This window comes from Pezoporus flaviventris, unplaced genomic scaffold (genome assembly GCF_033815535.1).
Source record: "Pezoporus flaviventris isolate CSIRO_AGI_PZ_B2104156 unplaced genomic scaffold, CSIRO_AGI_Pfla_v1 ptg000066l, whole genome shotgun sequence".
Taxonomy (NCBI): Eukaryota; Metazoa; Chordata; class Aves; order Psittaciformes; family Psittacidae; genus Pezoporus; species Pezoporus flaviventris.
Genome location: NW_026892614.1, coordinates 28267239 through 28290346, shown reverse-complemented (window position 1 = coordinate 28290346; position 23108 = coordinate 28267239). Strand labels below are relative to the sequence as shown.

General features: G+C 39.0%; 1 long non-coding RNA gene across 1 annotated transcript; it reads left to right on the top strand.

The window, feature by feature from the left end:
- Window positions 1–674: 674 nt before the first annotated feature.
- Window positions 675–21771, top strand: LOC133278306 (uncharacterized). The gene is made up of 3 exons (XR_009746514.1): window positions 675–706; window positions 783–915; window positions 21565–21771. It is a non-coding gene; the product is annotated as an uncharacterized LOC133278306 (long non-coding RNA).
- The last annotated feature ends 1337 nt before the right edge of the window (window positions 21772–23108 follow it).

Here is a 23108-nt window from a genome sequence, read left to right as displayed (position 1 = left end):
TGCCAGCTTGGGTTGAGCTTCTTTGTCAACCGACACCCTAAGTCATTCTCCTCAGGGCTGCTCTGAATCTCTTCTCTATCCAGCCTGTAGCTGTGCCTGGGATTGCCCCGAGCCAAGTGTAGGACCTTGTACTTGGCTTGGTTGAACTTCATGAGGTTGCTATTGACCCACCTCTCAAGCTTGTCAAGGTCCCTCTGGATGGCATTCCTTCCCTCCAGCGTATCAACTGAACCACACAGCTTGGTGTCATTGGCAAATTTGACGAGGGTGCACTTGATCCTGCTGTCCATGTCACCAACAAAGATGTTGAACAGTGCTGGTCTTAACGCTGATCCCTGAGGAATACCAGTCATCATTTGTCTCCACTTGGAGCTGTTGACTGTAGCTCTCTGAGTGCAACCATCCAGCCAATTCCTTGGTCACCGGGTGGTCCATCCATTAAATCCATGCTGCTCCAATTTAGAGACAAGGATGTCATGCAGAACAGTGTCAAATGCTTTGCATGAATCCAGAAGATGATGTCGGTTGCTTTTCCCTTACTCTCCAGTGCTGTCACCCTATTATAGAAGGCTACCAAATTTGTCAGGCACGATTGCGCTGACAATTCACTGCCTAAGTGAAGCCATGTTGGTCATCACCAATCACCTCCTTATTCTCTACACATTTTTCCAGGAGGATCTGCTCCATGATCTTGCTGGGCACCAATGTGAGACTTATTGGCTTGTTCCCTGGGTCTCCCTTTTTTCCCTTTTAAAAATTGGGTTATGTTTTCTGTTTTTCAGCCAGTAGGAACTTCACCAGACTCCCATGACTTCTCAAATATGTGGCTGAGCCACTTCATCTGCCAGTTCCTCAGGACTTGAAGATGCATCCCATTTGGTTGCATGGACTTGTGCACCTTATGGAATTCAAGAGGTAAATTTAATTCAGTCATGTCTGTGCCTTTTTATGCTTTCTGTTTGTGAACACTTAAGAACTTGATGCTGAGAATATTCTAGGAATATTGAAGGCTGAAGACTTTATGAAAATGTTTAATATAGTAATAACACAGTACTTTTGTACTGTGGGCCTTTTGTAATAAGGTTTGTGGTGGCATTGGGGGATAATGCTTGTCTTTATAAAGAGCTGGTGGATGTTGAACTTGATTTGGAATAGGGCCTTTCTTGCTCAAATTCAGTGTTACACCAGCTGGGGAAGGCTACCATGCTTAGAAAGTAAAGCTGAGAGTTTTCCAAAGGAAAATTACAAAGTGATGTAGATCTATTGTAAATCTACTTGAAATGACCAGTATATTCAGGGAAGGGTTTCTTGTGCAATAGCACTTGGCAGAATAGAAAAGAGGATTGCAGTCTAGAGAAAGGAGTTTATAGCAGCTCAGCATAAAATGCTTTTCTTAGTTATTTTGGAACAGTACATTTAGTTGGCTTTTGACCCGGTGTTCTCCTAAATCAACAGTAAAGGTCAGACATAAACAAGATAATTTTGATGCACTGGTAATTAAGAAGGTATTTTAATTCAGGGCAGTAACTTATCGGAAATGAAGAATGCAAACAGACAGATACAAATAGAGGGGAGAGCCTTTTCTAGGCTACTGCCTAGGAACAACCTTTGAGCTCTGCTCCTGCATAGTACAGTACTTTGTCCACTGTGGAGAGAGGGCTGATTTAGTTTTCTCTTCTGCTTTATTTTCAGTGTAAAGTCACTGCAGAGGTCTCCACTCAAAGAATGTTAGGGACATGGCAGAAGTTGCTGTAAATGAGAAGGATTACCAACATGATTTCTATGTATGTTTTCTATTTCCATGACAAACATTGCCCCAAACAAGAGAGCAGTGGTAGCTGACAGATTAAGTCAAGGCAGATCCTGAAGGAAAGATCTCCTTTTAGGGAAGAGGTGGCATTTTAACAACTGTCAGGTCAAGGAATTTCATTGGGAAGGTGACAATCTAAATTGCTGAATAGTCCAAAGGTAGCAAGGTAGTGAGCTAAGGGGAGCAACAAGATAGCTGGAGCATGAATAGGCATGTTAATGAAGTTAAGAGTAAAATGGCTGCTAAATAAAATAATAAAGTACACATTCTCTTATTTAAGTCAGCAATTGTATTGGAAGATAGCAAATATTATACTGCTACTTATAAAAAGCCTCAATAATAACCTGGAGAATTACAGACCAGTAAGGCTTACTTCAGCTCTTGGCAACTTTACTGATAGGATGATTAAAAATACAGTTATAAAAAAATTCCAGAAACACAGTTTGATGATATGGTAGGGAAAAATTGCACAAATTTTGTAAAGGAATATTGTACCTTACTAATTCTTTGAATGTATAAATGGTACATTAGATGAATGAAAGTTGATAAAGTACATTTGTGTATGTAATCGCTGCTACATCTGAAAGTGACAGTTTAGGAAACAAAACCACATAGATTCCCTAAAAAGGTGGCAAGAGGAGGTAGAAGACTAAAATTCATGTCTTCCTTCTGAATCAGCGCAGAAGACAGGTTTGATCTTACATTCTCTGTATTCAAAATAGCTGTTCAAATTGGTGAATTTCGGAGATCCCAAGAAGTGAATTTTTTCTTCCCTTTGTTCTGATAGGATTTATAATCCCTGGTAGAATGCCTGTCTCAGCTGAATTGATGCCTAAACCCCACCCATTTCCTCTGTTTTACTGCTGACTTGCTTAGTGGTGTCACATTCAGCCAGCTTTGGGAATCTCTTTAGCTGCATATTAATTGCATGCAAGTGTGCCATTAAGCATCAAGGTATATCTGAGGTAGGCATAGTAATGCTTTAGCATTTTTGATGTTCTGAGCAATGTAGTACTCTGAGAAAGTAATATTCTGTGTGGATAAAAGAGTACAAAGCAGAAAAAAAAATAGTTCATTTTTCTCAGGGTAAAAAATAACCTTTGAAGTACCTCAGGTTCCCATATATGGGTAGAATTTGGTCTATTTATTAATAATTTGGAAAATGGAAGACCAGTGAGGATTAAATTCTACATATGCTCCCAAATAATTTAATTAAGGTCAAAGAAATATGAACAAACTTCAGGAGGAGCTAACAAAGCTGGCTGCAATGTTGCCACAATGGTGGGATAAAATCAGAGTTGCTTTAAAGTGGCGATCCTTAAATGCCAAAAGAATACTATCACACCTTCAATGGCTTTTAAAAATGAGTGTGCAATGACAGAACATCTCAAATGAGTGTGCAGATGATATAATCAGAAGAATTCAGAATAAATTTATGAATGAAATGACTAGTAGTAAAAGCATGCACTTTCTTCTCATCAGGCTTTTAATGTATGAATTATAGTACTATTTGATATGCTCCTGTGTGCTGTCCACAATCTCCTTTTCACAGCTTAGCAGAACTCCATGGAAACCACAAGAATTTGGTTTGGGATCTCTTGGCCTAAGAAAAGCACTACATATTGAAGGGCACAATTTTAACTATTTTTACTTCTTAATGGTTTTTAAAACCTGAGTATCACTGCTCTTTGCTCAGTGAAGTGCCTCAGTTACTAGTGCCTGGAGCTGAACTCAGGCTGCCTGTCTGCCTACCCACGGGCTTCAGCAGTTCTCTGCCAAAGGTCTGCCTGCCTAATGGTTTCAACCTTTTTTGATTTGTAGTACCTTGAGAAATTCCTTGTAGAGTTGCAGGCTCTGAGTAATAAGTGCAAGTGTTCTGATATTAGGCTTGCTTTCCTTTTTTGTTGTTTTTAAATGACCACTTGCAGATCCCAGGAGTAGTCCATAGGGATCCAGGAATCCTTCAGTGATAAGTACCAAAAAAAAAGCCCTCCAGTTCAATAATGGTTTTTAAAGGAGCCTTTAGTTGAAAACTCTGATGATTAAGATTAGAACAATTGTACCTAAGCACATGCTGAAGTGTATTTGGCATTTCATGCTGTACCTATTTTCAGCATCCCTACTTTATGTTTTCCAATTTAAATGCAGGCCCTTTGTTTTCGCTGCAGTTGAAAGGGAAGACATTCTGAAGTAATTAGAACATTACTGCTCTTTTCAGCATTAGTGTTCCCTTTATTCTTACAGTTAAAAAATATAAAAAAAATCAAATTAATGGACTTCAGAGACTTGGTTGGTGCATGGGCCTGGAGAAGCAGCAGGGAAGCAATATACTTAATGTGGCGAAAGGTGAGATAGCAAACTTTTGTGTACCCTATGTACCATGTATTAATCTCCTCATAACTGCTTTCACATTTGAACCTTCTGTCTCTTATGTGAGATCCAGCAATCTTTGCTTTTTCTGTTCTGGGAGCAATTTTCCAAATCATTAATTTTCAGTGGCCAGGCTTCAATTAGCTTAATCAGGCATTGATTAGATTTCTCAGGTCCCTGGCATTTATTTTCCACCTTGCCTATATGGTTCCTTGACTCCATTACCTGATTGTTCACTTATTGCTTATAAGGTTGATTCCTCTCCATTAACATTCCCTGATGAGAGGTCTCTTTAGCCTTCCAGCTAGCCACTTTCATTAGTGATGGTGGCAATTCATGGTAAGGGCCAGTTTCTACTGCCCTTTCAAAGCAAGATATTTTCTTCTAAGTAGTGTTACTTCTTCAGCAATCTATTCTTAGATGAGATGAAGGTGATGCTTATAAACAATTCTGACTCAAAGAGAAAACATTTTATTTGGAATATACTTCATACTTTGTTTAAAAAGTTGTGAAATCGTAGGAAATGAATGAAGTGATGGTTTTTCAAAGCATACTTCATGCAAGTTTAGCTTTTTTTTAACCTCTGCTTTTCTCGGTGTCTAGCTTGATGTATTAAAATGCATTTTCATAGCCAGCACTCGGGATGTGAGGGAGTTTGATGTGGTTTTATAATCAAGGGTGATGTGAGGCACATGTAGACTCCATGTCTCCTTAGACTGCAGTCCCTGTAGACGCCATGCCCTGTTCCTAGATACCAGTTACTCAGCAGTAAAAACTTGGGTGCAGACTCATTCCTCATGATGCATGTTTTTGAGGAGGTGTGAGCAGCAAGACAGGTGAAGGATGAAGTTGAAAGCGAGGGACTGGACGGAGCTGGAAATTGGGACTTCAGGTGGATTTTTCTAGGTTGAAAAGCACTTTCTTCTCTCTAAATCCAGTAGGGTCTAACACTGTTTGTGGTCAGATCTGTTCATTATGCTTTGTTTTTGCAAACAATGCGTTCTGAAGGCACAGACCTCTTTTTTAAATTCTTTTTTTAAAATCATGTTTGCACTAGCTTGGATGAGATAGACCTGAATGTAAATGTGCCAAAACTGATAGCGGGGAAATTCTGATAGCACAGAGTTTCATTTTCCAGGACTTTGTTTACTATCTATGAATTAAAAACTCTAATAAAAAGTTATCTTAATAATAAAATATAGTTTCCGATTAAAAAATATGGAATCAGATCTTCAAACATATTTTTTTCTATGGCTTCTTGGAGTTGGGAGAGTTGCCAACATTTCCAAGTTTTTTTTGTAATTAAACCAAAGTTGCTTAACTTCTGTTTTGATCAGTCAACATTTCTGAAAAAACGATGTTTTGCCAGGAAGCTCCTAACCCACTCTAATTTTCACACACATATAATTAAATATATGACTTGTCTTCTCTGAATCCTAGGACATATACATGCCTTCTAATTTAAATAATAATGGATAAAAAAGTATCATCTCAAGATTTAGTATTTGGTGGTTTGTTTTATTTTTTCAGATTGTTCTGAGAAATACTTTGAGCACTAGTTTCAGGTTTTGTTCAAAAATGCTAGTACAAGAAATGTGTAAAAAACACTTTTCATGATCACTTTTTCCTTACTATTTAGGTGGAACAGTGATTAGGTTCAATGTGAGACTGTTCTGAAGCTCATTTTCTCTTTTTTGTACTCATTGTTTTAAAGATCTATTGCAAATTGCTGGATTCTTTATTCATTTTGTTGTTTACGCTTTGTGACATTATGATGTTCCCCCTAACTGTAGTCACTCATGTGAGATGTGAAAAATGTGGCTTTTGAAAATAAGTTTTCTGTCTTGAAATTATTCTAAATTGATCTTTTAGGGGACTGCAATTTCAAATATACGAGAAACGTTCTTTGGCTTTCTTAACTCCCCCCCACTGCTATTTTGAATCTTCCCCTCCCTTTTGAATCAGAGGTCCCCTTCAGCAAAGAAATTTTCATGTCTAAAGCTATCTTTCTGTAGAAACCATGGTCTTCTGTGATGAAAAAAAACCCTTTGAAAACATCTGATGGTTCATCTCTGCAATTAGTGATTTTCAATTACTATATACGGAATGGCAGGGAGCATTAACATATAACTAGCTCAGAAGTCCCATTCAGTGTCATCACTCTTTCGGTTTGGTCATTAGCTGTCACAGGTTTCTGGACTTATTGGAGACATTTGGGAGCACCATGAGTTTGGACTGTTGTCTTTTCTGACTAGTGAAGGCCATTGCCGACTCATTGTATTGCTTAGGCAGTTAATAACGCTCTATGAAGAACTACTAGGAAGTGGTATTTTGTTATGCACAGAGGCAATAATGTGGGGCTCATGTTGCTCCAGAATCAATGGCACAACTCTAACAACCTTGCCAGCTGTCCCATTTTCAGTTTTGCAGCTAGAGGTTATTGATAGAGTATGGGTAAATGGCCTGTTCAACAGTGATTCTTTTAGGCATAACTTTACCTTGTTCACTCAGCTGAACCATCTTAGTGTATAGCAGATGTGAAAATGGTTGCCCTGAGATGCTTTTCCTTCCTTCTTGGATGGTCCCAAAGGGCACTCTTAGGTGCTATACTTCAGTATTCTTCTATAGGGGTATTTTAAGAATTTATTTAGAAATCCCTCAACTCCAACATATGCATAAAATAAGATGCTGGATTTAGGGGAGAAGTTATAGGTCTTGGTGGAAGGTGCTTGTTAAGACACTTTTCCTAGCTCTGACTAGTCAGAAAGCTGGTGTGGCACATGTTCCCACATTTTTGTTTTTCCTGCTGATAAAACAAATACGCCCATGTATTTCAGATCCCCACCTTGCAAAAAGCTGTGTGTCCTTTTTACCTTCTGCGTGGTCCATGGAAATATTCCTCTATGAAGCATTATCTTGAGATCTCAAAATTGAGCTTAGAAATGTGGCTTGAATTTATTTAAGTGGGTTCTTAAGGAAGTCCTGTGATATCCTTATGCTGACAGCTCAAAGCTTCTGACTAAAGGTGAAGTTATTGGTTTTAATTAGAGCTGATCTGGATAAAAGGAACAAGATCACAATAAAATTCTCATAAAAGTTAATTTCCATTTTTCATCAAAGCTTTCTTTCCACTGAAATTTCCTTAGAGGCAGAGATTAGATCTATCTAAATTTAGGTGCTTAACTAAGTTGCCACAAACCAGAGCTTAGTTTTCCTAGATTTTCTCTGCACTCAAGGGAGAAAGAGAGACAGGAAAATCCAGAAGGATTTTAAGTCTGGTTTATGTAGGCTGGGTTGGACATAGAAGCAATGTGTTTTCCTCCATTGACTATAGAGGACAGATAACAACAGCTGTGTAATTTTGCAGCTTGAGAAAATAAGCTTAGATGAATTGCAGACATGTAGAAGGAGGAATCTGGAACTAAGCATCTTCACTGCAATGTGAATGATGTGTCTCAATGTCCAGTTGTCCCGTATGGTCTGCCTCAGGGAATGTACTGGTGTAGGGTAGGGAGGTAGTGATTGAGGATCAAAGTGAGCCATTGTCCCCCCAAAGCTGTATACTGCATAAATGAACCAGGAAATATTTATGACTGTTTAGCAAACCTGCTTCTGCTAGAGAGTCTTAGCTGTTGCTGAAAGGCTTAATCTAAACTTCAAAGAGTTAGCTGTGGAGAATTTTATTCCTTAATAGATTATTCTTTCAAGAAAGTAAGACTAAAAGCCAAGAACTGGTCAAAACCCTAGTACCTCTTTCCTCCTAAACATTCTGAAGTAGCTTGAACACAAGACTTATGGCTGAAATTCAGCTTTGTATAAGACAAGAGGTTTACAGTATTAGTTCTTTGTGTATGCTTGTTCTTATTTTGTCTTTCTAAAAAATAACACATGAGCATTGTAACTTTGGGGATTAATGCTCTGAATTAAAATTATTGCATACCTTATTAACTGCTCAGCTTATGTGATGATTAGAAGTAAACCATATATTCTTGCTAAAAGTGAAAATAAATATCATACATTTTGTTCAGGATCTAAATTGAAATAAATTATTGGTTTTAAATGGTGAAGAGTAGTGTTATATATTTATTTTATATTTATATATACACACACATAGAGAAAATACATTATGATAGGATGTTTTTTCAGTGTGAATTGGGGTCAGCAACACTATTAATGATTAAAATACAGTGGGTCATCTCACGCTGGTATGAATAGTACTATTATATCACAGCACTTTCTTAATGAAATAAGATGCATGTATTGTGCCAACAGAAAAATTATTTTCAAAGTAGTTACATTATAAAAATTGAAAAAAAAAAAAATTCTGCTTGTAAACTCTGTTAGTTTCCACCTGTATATTTATCCAAGGCCTTGGAGGCAGACACAAAAAAAAATCCTGAAAAGAAATTTAAAATATAGACAGTTTGAAATTTGATATTTCAAGAAGTTTTAAGAGCTAGATGTAAGAACAAGGACCTGTTGGGAAAGGAGTGGTTTTTCCTCTTAGTTACCTTTTCTGATTTACAATGCTGGAAATATTTCAGGCTTTAAGTTACGATTTTTATTAATACAAAAATCTCTCTGGGATAGATTTTGTCTGCCTTTGTCTTTAGGAGTAATCTGGGGAGGAAGAAAAGCAAGGATTTCTGGAACATCTTATGACCCTGAAATATTAAACTAAGTCCCAGAGAGCAGGATTAATATGCAGAGGTCAAAGATGCTTGATAAAGTTATTTTTTATACAGTTAATTTCTCACATGGCTCATACTGAATGTGCTGTTTTGCCATGTCACTCCACAATGACAGCTGGGTAAATTTATTGGATGGCAAGCACAGGAATTTCTGCAGATGGAGGAAATCTTTTTCCTGGCCAATTGATTTAAAAAGAAAATGGTTTGTCAATGTGCAAATGCTTCTGAAGGAAAAAGGGTAAAGGAATGAATTAGAGGTCAGTAGTATAGTCGTAAGTGAATCACATAAACCTATATGTGTGCTTAGGCTGTGCAGACCTGACTGAGTATTCATTGTTCTCATGAATATTATGCTGGACTGTGATTTTCTGAGGATTATTGGAAAATGTTGATTCAGTGAAACTGAACCTTTTTATAGACATATTTAGTTTCACCTGTATTTGGCTGGGAATGTTTTCAGGTATTAGGAGAGAATTTGGATGGCAGGAGAATACCAACCTTTCCCCTGGAATAATGCACTGGTTGAGGCACCCAGTGTGACATGAGAAAGTGCAGAGCCACCTGCCCGGGTGGGTATCCTTGAATCCCCACGTTTGCTTTTGGTCCTATATTTAAGGTCCTTCACTTAAGAGAGTATTATTTAAGAAATAAGTGTCTACATACATTCTCTGAGTGTGTTGCTTCTTCCTTTTGACTTCTCATTTTGTTTTCTTCTCATACTTTTGGCTTCTGCCATAAAGCCTCTGGACCTGAGGCACCCTCCTTTTCCAGTATCCCTATTTTCCCTAAAACTTCTGATTCAAATCACTCCTAAACTCAGCCTTTCCTTCTTTTTTCTCTCACCTTACTTGCAGTTACCTATCTCCTCACACTGCTCTTCTATGTTGTAGAGATGAGAGTTCCAGTTTTGTAGCTGGGTCTTAGCCCTTGCATTATTCTTCCAGAGGTGCTCTTTTAAAACATCCGTAAAGTTTTAAAGGTTTAAAGACCAAACTTGAGAGGAAGATCTCATAAGGGTGCAAGAGATTTTCCTATTCTCTACTTTACCCCATTTTTATTTCTTGAAATGTTTTTTCTGTTTGCAGCTTTGCTCCATGAACAGCAGCCAGCAGCTCCTGGGGCCTGTTTATCCAGTCGCCCCTATTCTTACACATTTTGGGTGGAATAAAACAGACTCCAGATACAATCAGCTCCTGCTGTTGGGCAAAAGCCTGACTACTGTTATTTTGATAAAAAATAAAAGCCACTTCCCCCCCCCCCCCCCCCCCCCCCCCCCAAGGGATTCTGTATTTATTTTATGCTTTTAAATTGAATAGAAAGAATTCATCATTTCATTTAGCATCTCCTCCTCCTAGCTGGTCTTTGGAAGACTGGAAAAGGTGGGGTGTACTGGAGTACCCCTTTATTTACATTGCCAATTCCCCATGCTTGTCTTCCCCCCTAAGCACACAGAGGCAAGCAACAGTCTATCTGCAACCCTGTTACCACCGCGAGCAAATACAGCTTTTTGTTTAATTGTATAATTGCTCTCTTGGTGGGTTTATTTCTCCCCCTGTCTCAATTTGTTTTCTTAATAACTAAATGTTTTTTTTCTTTTGTCTTTTCATATTTTTTGTTTTTTAATTTTTAACAAGCACACTGGGTGTAACAAGATACTCGGCTACAAACATTAATCATATTAAAACTAATTAAAAACTGAAAAGTTTCTGTGCATTCCAAGGACTGGGGGTAGGAGGGGGCGGGGAGGGCTTTGATTTGAGCACTCGCTTCCTGAGCGCAAGTAAATGCCTGACACATGGACTTCGCTGAATTCCAAAATGTAACAAAACAGTGCCTGCATATTTGGCAGGAACCACCACCAGTTCAGGTCAGTGTCTGTTTCAGCAAAAGATGAAGGCCTGCATGTTAACAGAGGAAAACGGGAGGAACAACATGTGACATTTTGTAATTGCAGCACTTCTGTTACCCAAGGAGCACCACTCTGCTCCCGCTCTGTAAACACTTCCTCCTATGCAACTGCCTTTGAACACATTTTTAAAGGGGGGAGGCAGAGGGAGGGGTGAGGAGGAGGTCAGGGCTTTCAAGCTGTTTGGATATGAATGAGCTATCTCGTATTCTCTCTCCCCCTCCCCTTTTATTTTCTTACTTCTTCTTTTTAACTGTTGGCTGCAATAAATGTTTTAAGGCGACACCAGTGAATCTGTGGCCAGAAGGACGTGCAAGCAGTGCTACAGGACACTGAACCCCAAAGCAGTGGGAACCCAGAAAGGCAAAGGGGCAAGACTGCGGGAAAAAGGGCAAGAGATGGGGCTCTGCCCAATGCAAGGGGGACCAGCTGGGAAGGATGTGCAACCCCCTGAAGCCCCAGCACCTCATCTTGCTTCCACTTTGCTGCTCCATTAGCCTGTGCTGTGACTCTTGGCCACTGGTCCCAAGTATCAGGGTGGGAGAACCCTCATCCATTCAGGGGCACAGCCTGACCCCAGTTAATGTAGGACCAAACCCATCTTTTAAGCCTTTCCCTGTAAAAGCAAGAGTAGGTCATTATGATTTAAAATACTGTTTTGGGCATTGTCTTCTTACTTCTTTCCTGAATTTTGTCACCTTAAGCTGCCTTTGTTGTTGAGAATTTCTTCAGAGATGGGGCTGGATCACTTGTTATTGTAACACTTATTGGTGATAAAGTTCAGTCTAAAAATTAAGCAGCTGCAATGTTGCAGCACAAATTAGTTTAATGTAAGCAGTCAGGAGCAGCTGTTTGGCTCGGGACTCCGGTTCCACGGTGGGGGAAGGGCCCTGTGATGCTGACAGTGTTTTTTTCTCTACATAAACATTTTCGGCTGTTGCAGCTTTTGTGCCGATCATGTGACAGTGTCCCTAGGCAGATAATTTATTTCTGTAGCTTTCATGAGCAATCATTAACCTTCAGACACTGAGCTTGCTTTCTGCTTTGTGGCATTTGTTGGTTTTTTTTTGTATCCTAACTAGTTTAATTCACAGAGTGTCGGGAGAAAATTACAACCAATTTATAATAGACTGTAATGCATAATACTTATGTTTCTATTAAAACAGACCTTGCTTACAAGACCATTCTTATGGCTTAGCTTGTGTTCATGGATCAGAATAATTATTTTCAGTGATGTAAGTGCAGCTGTCATCATGATACTCCCATAGTGTCTTATTCTGAATGCAGAGCCCTTCAGAGTCCTGATTTGGGACCACCCTTTTGAATTCCCCCTTTGCCAGAGACACTGCAGAGTTTATTGAGATGCAACAGGCTTGGGAGAAAGGGCATAGCATTTATTCTGGCAATTGCTATTCTCCCACCATGACCAGCTGCTGAACAGGTATTGACCGCTGCAGAAAGTGCGTCTAGAAGAGAGGCGAAGCATTACTGATCACAATTACAGCTCAAATCTGCACTAACTTAGTCTGGGGTTTCAAAGCCGACTTAGCAGATAGGACTGGATCACAAAGCAGTTATGAATGTTAGAAAAAGACTTTATTTTCATTCCTGTCCATTTTGTTACAGCAAGGGAAACAATAAATTAAGTGACTTTGTCAAGGTCACTGAAGAAATAAATGTCAGGATAGGAATTTCCCCTTCCCCGATCCTTTTCCCCAAGTCCTGTGCTCTTGTATAGGGGAGGTGACAAAGGAGTGAAAAATACAGAGTCTTAGGCAAAAGAACTAAAAAATAAGCAATAAAAAGAGGGAAGGAGAAATCATAAAAAGAGCTGAAAGCCTGGATGACTGCCGGCTTACTGTGAATATAATTTTCCTTCAGATCTGAATGTGATTTTTGCTTTTGTTCACTGCCTTCCTGCCCTATCCTAATTCCTTTTTCTAACTGGTCATTCACTAGCACTAGGAAGTTCATCTTTTTTGTATCAGAGAGCAAGATATTACATTCATATATGCTTGTGAATAGGTGTAATCTAGATATACATATTCCTTACTTTATTTTTCATACCTTATGTCACAGTGGAATCAGACATTTATGATAGAAGTGTTACCAATGTAATGTTGCAGATACAATGGACATGCCAGACACAGGGTGGCTGGGAAGAGAGATGGAGAAATAAAAAGATTTTTCCAATGCCCCAAGGAGGAAAAGGGGTATTATCATAATCTGGGCAATGGAAGAGTGGTAACATACAGATATCTCAACAACTGCTCTACCCGCTTAGGACTCAAACAATACTTTGGCTATCCTGTAGTTGCTCATTAACTTATGAAAAAGGCATGTAACTGAAAGAAGACCAAAACACACAATCTGATATGCGACAACAGTGCTACACACTGTACGATCTTGTAAAGTAGAAAAATGGGTGGACAGATTTTGCTGTCATTGTCAGGAAAAACATTTCCTTTCTGATTAGTTAAAAATAATAGTCTGAAATTGGTAGTTTAGTGATGCTAGGTTTCTGTGTGGAAAGATGAATGAAAGAGTAGCTCACTGTTTGAAACCTTCATCTTTCAAAATGTTTAATGAAAATGAAAGCACAACATATGGTAAATGCGGACTGAAATCGGGGATGAAAAAGCAGAAGCCTGGGATGCTCACTGAAGGGCAAATGGGACTACAGAGGGACTTGGTGTTGGGTTACATATAGAAGTGAGTAACATTTTTGGAGGCATTAGAGTGATTTAGGAGCCATCATCCCATTGACTTTTGACTAGAGTCAGGATGTAACTGCCTAAGTCAATTCTAAAAATGGGAATTAGATTTCTAAGTCATTTTAAGGTGCTTTTGAAATTTTTACCCCTAATCTCAGGGTGATTAATTTGTAACAAAGTGATTAATTCGTATCTTTCTTGTCTTCAGAAGCCTGAATGACACATTTGAGATGCACTCTAAAAGCACAGGTAATAGTCAGAGCCCTACCTCAGCTACTTTAAAAGACAATTGATTAATTTGAATTCATGCTTTTCCTCACCCATTTAAAGGATTCTGAAAGTAGTAATAGCGCTTTGGAGCTGCTTGGTTTGAAATGTCACTTCCATGCCCTTGCCTTCATTAGGATTTTCCTTCCCTCTACCTTCCCTGGCAAAAATTGTCCCTATCCCTCCCCATTGCTAACAGCAATGCAGCCCCTCTGGTCACAGCAAAATCAGGAGGTCTAAGGTATTATCTACTTTGCTGCGCAGAATGGCTGAGTAGCTTTAAACAAAACAGTGTCCAGGAACCTCCTGTGAGCTTGTCTCTACTAGGCTGCGCTGGCAGCTACAGGTACTTTTGCTGGAGCTGGCCCACAGTTAGCAATGCTGGGAGAAAGGGCTGCTCAGACAGTTAATAAACCAAGCCTTTCTTATAGTAAATTCAAGCACCTAACCTGCTAGTTTGTCTGAAGATAAAGTAAGACTGATCACTTTGGTATTTCACCAGATTTTGTTAGAATCTCGCTAAGAACTTACTGTAGTGTTTTATGAACTTATTTTTTTTTTTGTTATTACTGTCTTGAAGTTGATCTACTGCTGAAAAGCTGGAACTGTAGTAGGACTTGTATAGATTTGGTCAAGACATTATATAAATCTATATATACTACTGTCTTACGTCAGCAACGTTATTACAAAGATCAGTTTCCATTGCTCTTGTGAGCCTCTGTGTTTTAGGGTGTAACTGATGATACAAAATCCTTTCTGGAGTAAAATGAAGACTGCCAAGCCTATCTATGGGACTTCTCGAAAACATTAGCGCTTACCAAAAATAGCACACATCAGAAACTCATCTAAATATTTGACTTGACTGTACTTTCAGAATTGAAGGATCACAACAACTTTACTCTTTCTTGCCCCCTGATACAGCCACAACCAAACAGGCTTCTTAAATTAACTTAGAAGGCAACGGTTGGTATTAACTTTACTGTTTGGAGCAAGGAAGCCTGTTTTGCTTGAATGTCTTCAAGGAGAGAAATAGAGTACAGGGACTAAATGCAATACAGGTTTGATTTATGGACTAATATCTCCAACTTTTGACTGTGGAAATTATTTTGTGGAATGATTTGTTTCATGCAGTTTCAAAATAGTCTCCCTGAAGGCTACAGAGTCACCTAAGTTTTCTGTGTTGCAGGCTGGAGAGAATCATAGTCCCAGGGAGCCCTCACACACCTTCTGGTGCGTCAGCAGCCTTGACCACTACACGTCTTTTGGTGTAAAGACCCCCAAAAATTCCTAAGGAAAACAGGGGACATCTGAGTAATAGGGGAAACATGCTTCTAAGAACATCTTCTAAAGTTCCCTACCCTGATTCGCAGAAGAATAAGAGAAGGGTAAAGCTTCATCTCAGTCTGGGCTGTAGACCTGGGCTTTTCTTTCCTGGGTTCCTTGGCTGGAAAAAGTGCTGCAAATCATTTAGTCTTTGAGGAATGGAGTGTCTTGCATTGAGAGCAACCCTTGCAGGCACCTCTGGCTCAGGTTGTTGTTTGGGACATTCAGCACTAAGTTAATGAGTGACAGCTTTCCTGCTCAGCAGCCTGGAAATGTTGAGGGTATATCCAGAAGAACTAAAGGCTACTGTAAATTTTATCACTATCAGTTCTTTGAGCTTATCTTTTTAAATATAAACTGATACAACATGAATGTGTATGTAACACTTAAATAGATTCTAAAGCAAAACCCAGACTGCCCACAGTGCTCTCAGGAGAGAATGATAAACAGATTGCTTCATGCAGTAACAGACAGAGCTCAGAAATGGTGAGAAACGCAAGGTAAGAACATATATGGAGGATAGTAAACCTGCTCTTAGAGGGACTTGAACTGGTGAATTTTTCTCTTGCATTTTCAATTAACAAACAATACCCCCAAAAAGCAAAACCACAAAACAAAACCCTAACCCAAAACCCTGCAGAGGAAATGAAACCACAAGAACATTTTTCACACTAGCTAATTTCAAGGGCCTGGCATATGCACAACAAGCCTAGAAAGTTCACAGGTGCCATTGATACCATTGGAATCAATGAATCAATACAGGTGAATGATGCCATTCTCCAGAATGCAGATGCATTGGACTTCCTTGTGAAGTACAACACACATGTTTTAACATAGTTTTAAACATTCCTTTATTTTCAATTTGATTTTTTACCTCCTATAATTCACTTATTCTTTCTGCCATGCAGCTGACTAGATCCAGAGACTTCACATTGAAGTAATCTCTCATCCCAGAATGTGTATGATGTAGGGAAAGCCAAGCAGATGGAAATTATTTTCACAAGAGCAAGGGACACTTGGATAGAACAAGCTTGCTGTTTGCAAATCATAAAATATTTCACTTGTCTGAGAAAAGAAGGGAGGAGTTGCACAGAAACAGAAAGCAAAGATCTAGAATCATAGAATCAACTAAGTTGGAAAAGACCTTTAGGATCATCAAGTCCAAACTTTACCCTGGCACTGCCAAGTCCACTACTAAACAATGACACTTTAGGGCCTCATCTACATCTATGAATGCATTTTTGACACATTTATTCTCCCCTGAAAATTAGCAAAATGGAAAAAGCAATGACTTGCTAAAAAGAAGCATTAGATCTTCTGTGTGAGTTTTAGTTTCTCTGTAGGGTACCTGGCCACAGGTTTAGGAGTCTGGCTACAGGTCAGTATATTTTGTCCTTTTACTTTCCCTCTTGAGAAAAGTTGTCAATTTGAAAAAAGGTGGTATGTTGAGACCAATGTCATTTTATGGAGAATGTGTTTCAAACAAAAGGATAACTATCTTGGAGAACCAACAGGAAATATATGATTATAATTGATTAGTTCAATTTAAGGTTAATATTAAGCTTCTGAAATGCATTTATTCATTTGTTTGCTGGCAGTTTGGTTCCATTTTCTCCCTGTTTGACGCTGGCTGGAAGATTGTTGTGCTTTTCTTCATGGGTTTTCCTCCCTGTTTTCTGGGGAAAAAAAAAAAAAATCAATAAAGGTTTCACTTTCTTTACAGGGGATTAAATGTTAAAGTTGCTTAGAAACTTCAGAATGGGTGAAAAGAAAGAGGAGCAATATGTATAATACTAGTTAACAATATTACTTACACATCTTTCACTGTTTTACTATACAGTAGGAGTTCTACCTCCCACCATTATTGATAGTGTTTAATTGACTCTTCTTACAACTGACTTTTCCAGGAGACAGTGAAATACCCAAAGTATGGATAAATGGAGAAAAATTCCCAGAATCTCCCAATTAGAGAAAGTTTCAGAGGGAGGTATACATAGAGCATGATTTAGACTTAAGTGATACACACTCTGCTGTGACCTTCTGCATAGAGGACATATTCACCTTTAGCTATCTTAACCATCTGAGCAAACTTATGTCTGGTATTGGTCCTGTAGTAAACAAAAAGACCTGCCTTTCCTTTAAACATGAACTACTATGTGATCTGCAGCTCCAGCATGTCAGTTCAGTTTTCTTGGAAGGGAAGAATCTGGTGTCTGTAAACTGCTTTCTGACTGCTTTTTAAGTGGATTTGAGAAGCAGCCATATACTTGGGGGAAAAAAAAAATTGGTTGGAGACAAAAATTGATCTTCAGAGTTCCCATTCAGAATTTAAATAGCAATTCTCTTTGTTTGTATGCTCAATATGTAGTAAAAATAGGACCTATTATAACCAATCTCTACTCTGAATTTCTTCACTGAAGCTCAGATTTAGCCCAGTATCGGGGCTGAAAGAAATACGTACATGAGAAAAAATGATGGAATTTGATGTGATATAGAAATGATATAACCAGGTATAACTAGAAGTAACAGAATGAAAGTGAACAAAGAAAAATCCGTGCTGATAATGAGAAAAAATTTTCTAGCAGTGAGATCTGTTAATCTGCTGAATGCTCTCCCAAGGGAATGAGTTGAACCCTCATTGCTTTAGCTATTTTTAAAATGAACAAAACAGTCAAGATCCTTGTAGGAAGACACTCTTAATTAACAAGAAGATGGAAAAAATGACCTAATGGGTCTTTTTTTTCCCATCTCCACTATTCATGACTATTATTGTAGGCAAAACCAGGTTTAGCAATAAAATTATGGATTTCCAATTTTCACAGCAATTTTGTAGTACTTCTATTTCAAATAATAGCAGTACTTTCCCACTCTTCATTTTCTTCTATAAACTTTTGTACCTCACTTTTCTTTCAAAGAAAGAGGGCCATTTTGTAGGCCTCTGCTGAGAAGAGCTGTCAGGTAGCACAATTTACTACAAGTAATACTACTTGTAAGTATAAGGTAAATATTTGGACCTTGTGTGTCCTGATTTTCATCAAAAACTCTTCAGTCAGACCTAAGGGCCAGGGCAATAATACTGGACAAAATGTCATTGCCTGTATCTGTGGGTCATCTAGCAAAAATAAGGAGCTGTGACATAATACAGTGAAGTCTTGTGCTCATGTTGATTTCCACAAACATAAACTATGAAGGCATGAGATGCAGTGCATCTTTGTGGTCAGTATTTAGGACTCTTTGTACAATTTCAATGCTTTTCTTTTTTCCACAGAAACTGGTCTTTGACATGGAGTGTATTCACAGTAGTAAGAGGTCTGGGCAAAAGTGACTCTGCTCCTCTGGCCAGGCATCTTCAATACCTGCCATCCACATCTGCTACTGTCCTGCATCCACTCCTTTCTTCCCAGAAAGCCCCCACTGACTTGGATGGTGAACTGGCTCTGGCAACTGATAACTGATCAAAAATAACAGATATGAAATAGTGCAAGAAGAGCAGCAATGGCACATGGCCCTTTATGGGCCTAATTCTCATCAGCTGCTTTTTAAGAAGATAGTGACATGAGTTTACACGGTTAATACTGATGTAAAACTGAAGTAATGCTGTGATGGGACAAGTCCTATTTCTTTGAAGTGCTGTGCAAATATTTATCAATCACTCTTCCCCATAGCCAGCAAGCTATGCAACCTCATTTCTGCTTTCTTTATCAGAAAACAGATTGGTTGACGTAAAATGCAGGAAGTTCTGATTATTTTGTTACAGTTATACAGCAAGTATAGACGATGGGTGTTGAAGCCTGTACTACAAAAACAGCCCCAGATAAACTTGTGAGTGGTATAAGAAAGATAACTAGAGTATAAAATGGAGAGAGACATGATGCTAATGTATATTTATAAATGATTTATTGAGATGAATGTTCATCCCAAGAGTTAATCCAGAAATATCCAAACCACTATAATTATCCTTGCACAAAGGCTCTCTATTATTTTCCTGTTAAATAACAAAGCCTTTTCATTACCTAGGACTGACATAAATTCAGCTGTAGTGTTAGGTAGGCAGCGAACAAGCTTCTCCTGTTTGTGGGGGATGGGATAACATGGGATGAAGCCCTCCTCAAAGCCATAGCAGAATAGAAACGGGATAGCCAAACTTTTCTTTGAATAAAAATAACTATCATTGCTAACATGCCAAGTTTCCGTGTCACAAATAGCTGAAATCTTATGGACACTACAAAAAGCACAAACTCCTATCACACAGAGAAAGGAAAATGTAGAAGTACCAGCCACAGGAATGTAATGTATTAAAATTGGGAAAGACTCCAAAATCTGTAGTAGCTCTCTAATCTGTGACACAAGAACAAGGATTTTCATTGTGCTTTGCATTCCACATATGCCTTTGCCTTTGAGCTCTTATGCAATTGGTGATGCAGTAAAACCACTGTATTCATAATGATTTCAAAGACATGGATGCTTCCAGGGTTTGACCTATTTTACCGCTCATGCATTATACACTGGTAAAGTTACTCTTCTAAGGCAGAGTCATTAGTACTTAAAATGTATCCGTCTACTGCTGCCCATTTTTTCTGCAAGACTGCTGATTTTTTACAATTCTAAATCAATTATGCTTTATTCAATCATTTATGTTTACATGCATCAAAAAACTGCCCATACATATTTTACAACAGAGCTTAGCCTATAAAGGTAATGTAAGGGGTTACAACTGTTATTATCCCATAAGAAATACTTCCTCTGCTAAGGGTTTCTTAACTAAAGTTTAGATATTCCTTTTCATTATATGCTGGTTTTTTACTTTAAAGATATAAAAACATACCTGTGGTCATTACCTCCAGACCAACAATACGACTCAGTTTTTTTGGAGGCCCAGATTCAGCAAAATAATACTATGCTTTGTGGGATGAAGTCTTTTCTAGTTAAGTAAGCTTGAGACCTACAGACTGATCTGCTACAGTAAGGTACAAAAATCTTCTTGAACATCAGTGTAATGCTTCAGGACCTTTCCATGAGCCAGGCTGGAAATTTTGTGTGCTGTGGTCATCATTGCAAGGACAAACCATCCTGCTTATTTTTGAAATCTGCCAAACTGCATTAAATCATTTAAAGAATTAATATCTGATCCCCAAACAGAGTCCTTCAGAGCTCATTTTCTTTAGATCCCCATAGCCATCCTGCCTGGAACTGCCAGCAAACTTGAATCGTGAAGAGAGAACATGGGTTAACATAGTAAGAACAGGACAGGACAAATGTATTCTGCTCACTGCTGAAGTGTTACCATCGGTTCGACATACAGCATGTATGGAAGATGCCGAGAGTAGGCTCACACCAAACTTTTGCTTGCAGTGGTGTGGAAAGCTAGTGAATACCACCCTTTCCCTCTCCCTCCTCCAGAGAGATCTTGTTTTCTGTGGGTCAGTCTTTCCCTTACTCCACAAAACTGGATTGATCTCTGAAGCAGTTGCAGAAGAAAAGCTTGGGCATATGCCCACAAAATCTTCCCTCTGCACCAGCTGCACCAGTAGTACTGGGGCACAGATCTTTCCTTTACCTACTGGGGAGAGAGAGGTTCTTCACCATCATGTTACCCCTCTTGTCTCATCTGAATTTTTTGACACTATTAAGAGGACATGCCAGTGCACTGCTGAAGTACACCATACACTGATCACTTCAGCATTAGGTGACCCAGGGCAAAGACCAGACCTGCTCCTGGGAGTGAATTCAGGGCGGAACTGAGGATTTCCCCACTTCCCTGTTCTGGTCTTACACCCTGGCTCTGGGCTGAGGTGGATGATGTTTCTCTGGCTGTCTCTGTGCTCTTGAGTGCTTTGGGGCCAACGTGTGGTCTCTAATGAGAAGTTAAATGAAACCTTTGCTGTTTCTGTGACCTCCACAAATAGTAGGAAGGTGAAAACAGAGGCAAGAGTCAATCAGTCAGTGATTACATTAAAGAAAATGGTTCTCTGCAGAAAGCATGAAAGAGGAAACAGACTGGGCGCTGGGACTGAAGAAAGGAAAACAAGGCTGGTGGGGTTTGGAGGTCTTTTACTTTATTTTGATCCTTTCATAGCGTATTTTAAATTCATAAATAATGGAATAAAAAAGACCCCAACAAAACTCAGCTAAATGATCTTAAGCCCTCAAGCTTCAATCAAAAAATAAATACTATAATACTTTCAAAAGGAATTAGTAATGCACAGTTATAGCATTCCATGTTTAAAAATAAAGCTGTTGAATAAATGAACAATACCATGGCTGAAAAGTATTTCAGCTGAAGAGTGAAATCCCTGCAGAGAGTGATCTGTGAGATTCTGCAGGAAATCTGCATTACAATGCACCATTTCCATTTCCAGGGAGGGACTCACAGAAGGACACATGGAGGAGAAAAAAGAAATGAAAAAGCCCCAGTCCTTTATGCCTAGGTGGTAGGGGGCCTTGGCCCATCATTTTTATGCTAAACAGTTACTTTTTCTACAGGTACCCAACTGAAATGAATATTTTTGAAGGAGTAGTGAATGTGAAAAAGGCTAACTGAATTGGCTCTTTGGTTAAAGAAAACTGTCTCCATAGCTCGCCTTTAGGCAGCAGACACACATTTACCTCTCTGCCTTGCTGCAAATGAAGTAAGGAGTGTGGCTGAATGAGGTAAGCACTGGACTACTGTGCTGCTCCTTGTCTTTTGCTTCTCCACCTCTTGTTACTAATTAAATGTCTTTGCATTGGAGGAAAAGTTCCTAGATAGATAGATTGTCAGCCCACCAGGCAACCAGCTCAGGCGGGGTGTGGGAGGCCAGGGTCCTAAGGCTGCTCCAGTGACAATCTGGTGTAGCTGTTCTTCAGTGCAGGGGCTATGATTAGCCTCGCCTAGGCTTGAGTCTTCTGGCAGTAGTTTAGCAGCTGGACAATGGCTATCCAGGGACTTGGCTACACAAAGTAGTATGTCCTGGCTGACTGCCCCCTATCTGAAGGCTAGTGTGTAATGGGCCAGCCTTGCTTGTGTATGGAAAAACTTACACAGGCCTGGTTTCCTTTTGCTGCAGAGTGGGAAAATTTGTGGAATCTTAGTTAAATTTGTGGGATAGGAAAAAGGGAAAGCCAGCAAGTGGAAGAAAAAGGAATAAAATTCCTTGCTTCTAGTCCCCAGGTTATTAAGCCAGCCATAGCAGAATGTGACTAGGTCACCGGCATTAGGATGTTCATGTGGTTGCATTACTGAAGAGTACCACTAAACATAAAGTGCTGCGTGCACTATGCACAGCATGCATAGAAAATGTTTTGGCACACGGAATGAATGGGCTCATAAGCTGCAAAAATCTGTTTGTTGCAGTCTTTATCATAACTAATACACTGGGCTGCCACTCTCTTATAGCAGTTGAAGACAATCTTGAAGACAGGTAGATGCTATGTTTCTGCTTCCTTAGCATATGATTACACTGAGAATGTCTTCTGCTATTTAAAGGAATAAAACCACAAAGCAATGAGCATCTGGTTATTTCTGCTAATCAGAAGTTTATGGTGATCCCAAATAGACACAAAATTTACCCATAATCTCTACTGGAAAGTACTGGAAGGAAAATACTGGAAGGTCAGTCAAAAGCGTTCCCTATATTTTCCTCTTACAGTGCCATCTTTTATGGCAAATATATACATATATATGCTTATAATTCATTGTGGCTGTGCATAATGCCAAATCAGCGATAATTTGAAATTTCTGCATTTGCACAAACACCAATACCTGCCTTCATACATGGATTTATTCACATATACATGTGGAGCCTGTTGCATGTTCTTATGTATGTGTATGTCTATGAATCTGTGTGTTTATGTTTATGTAAGCATGTGTATGGCAAACTTTTCAAATACGTGCGTATGTGAGGAGGCAGATTTAAAAGCATACCTTACATGGTATAAAATATGCTGCTACATAAATCACAGAAAGAATTCCATCTCTAAATTTAAGTACACTCCAGAGAGAGCAATTATTGCCTATAAGATGTTTCTGTTAAATTCATGAGACACCA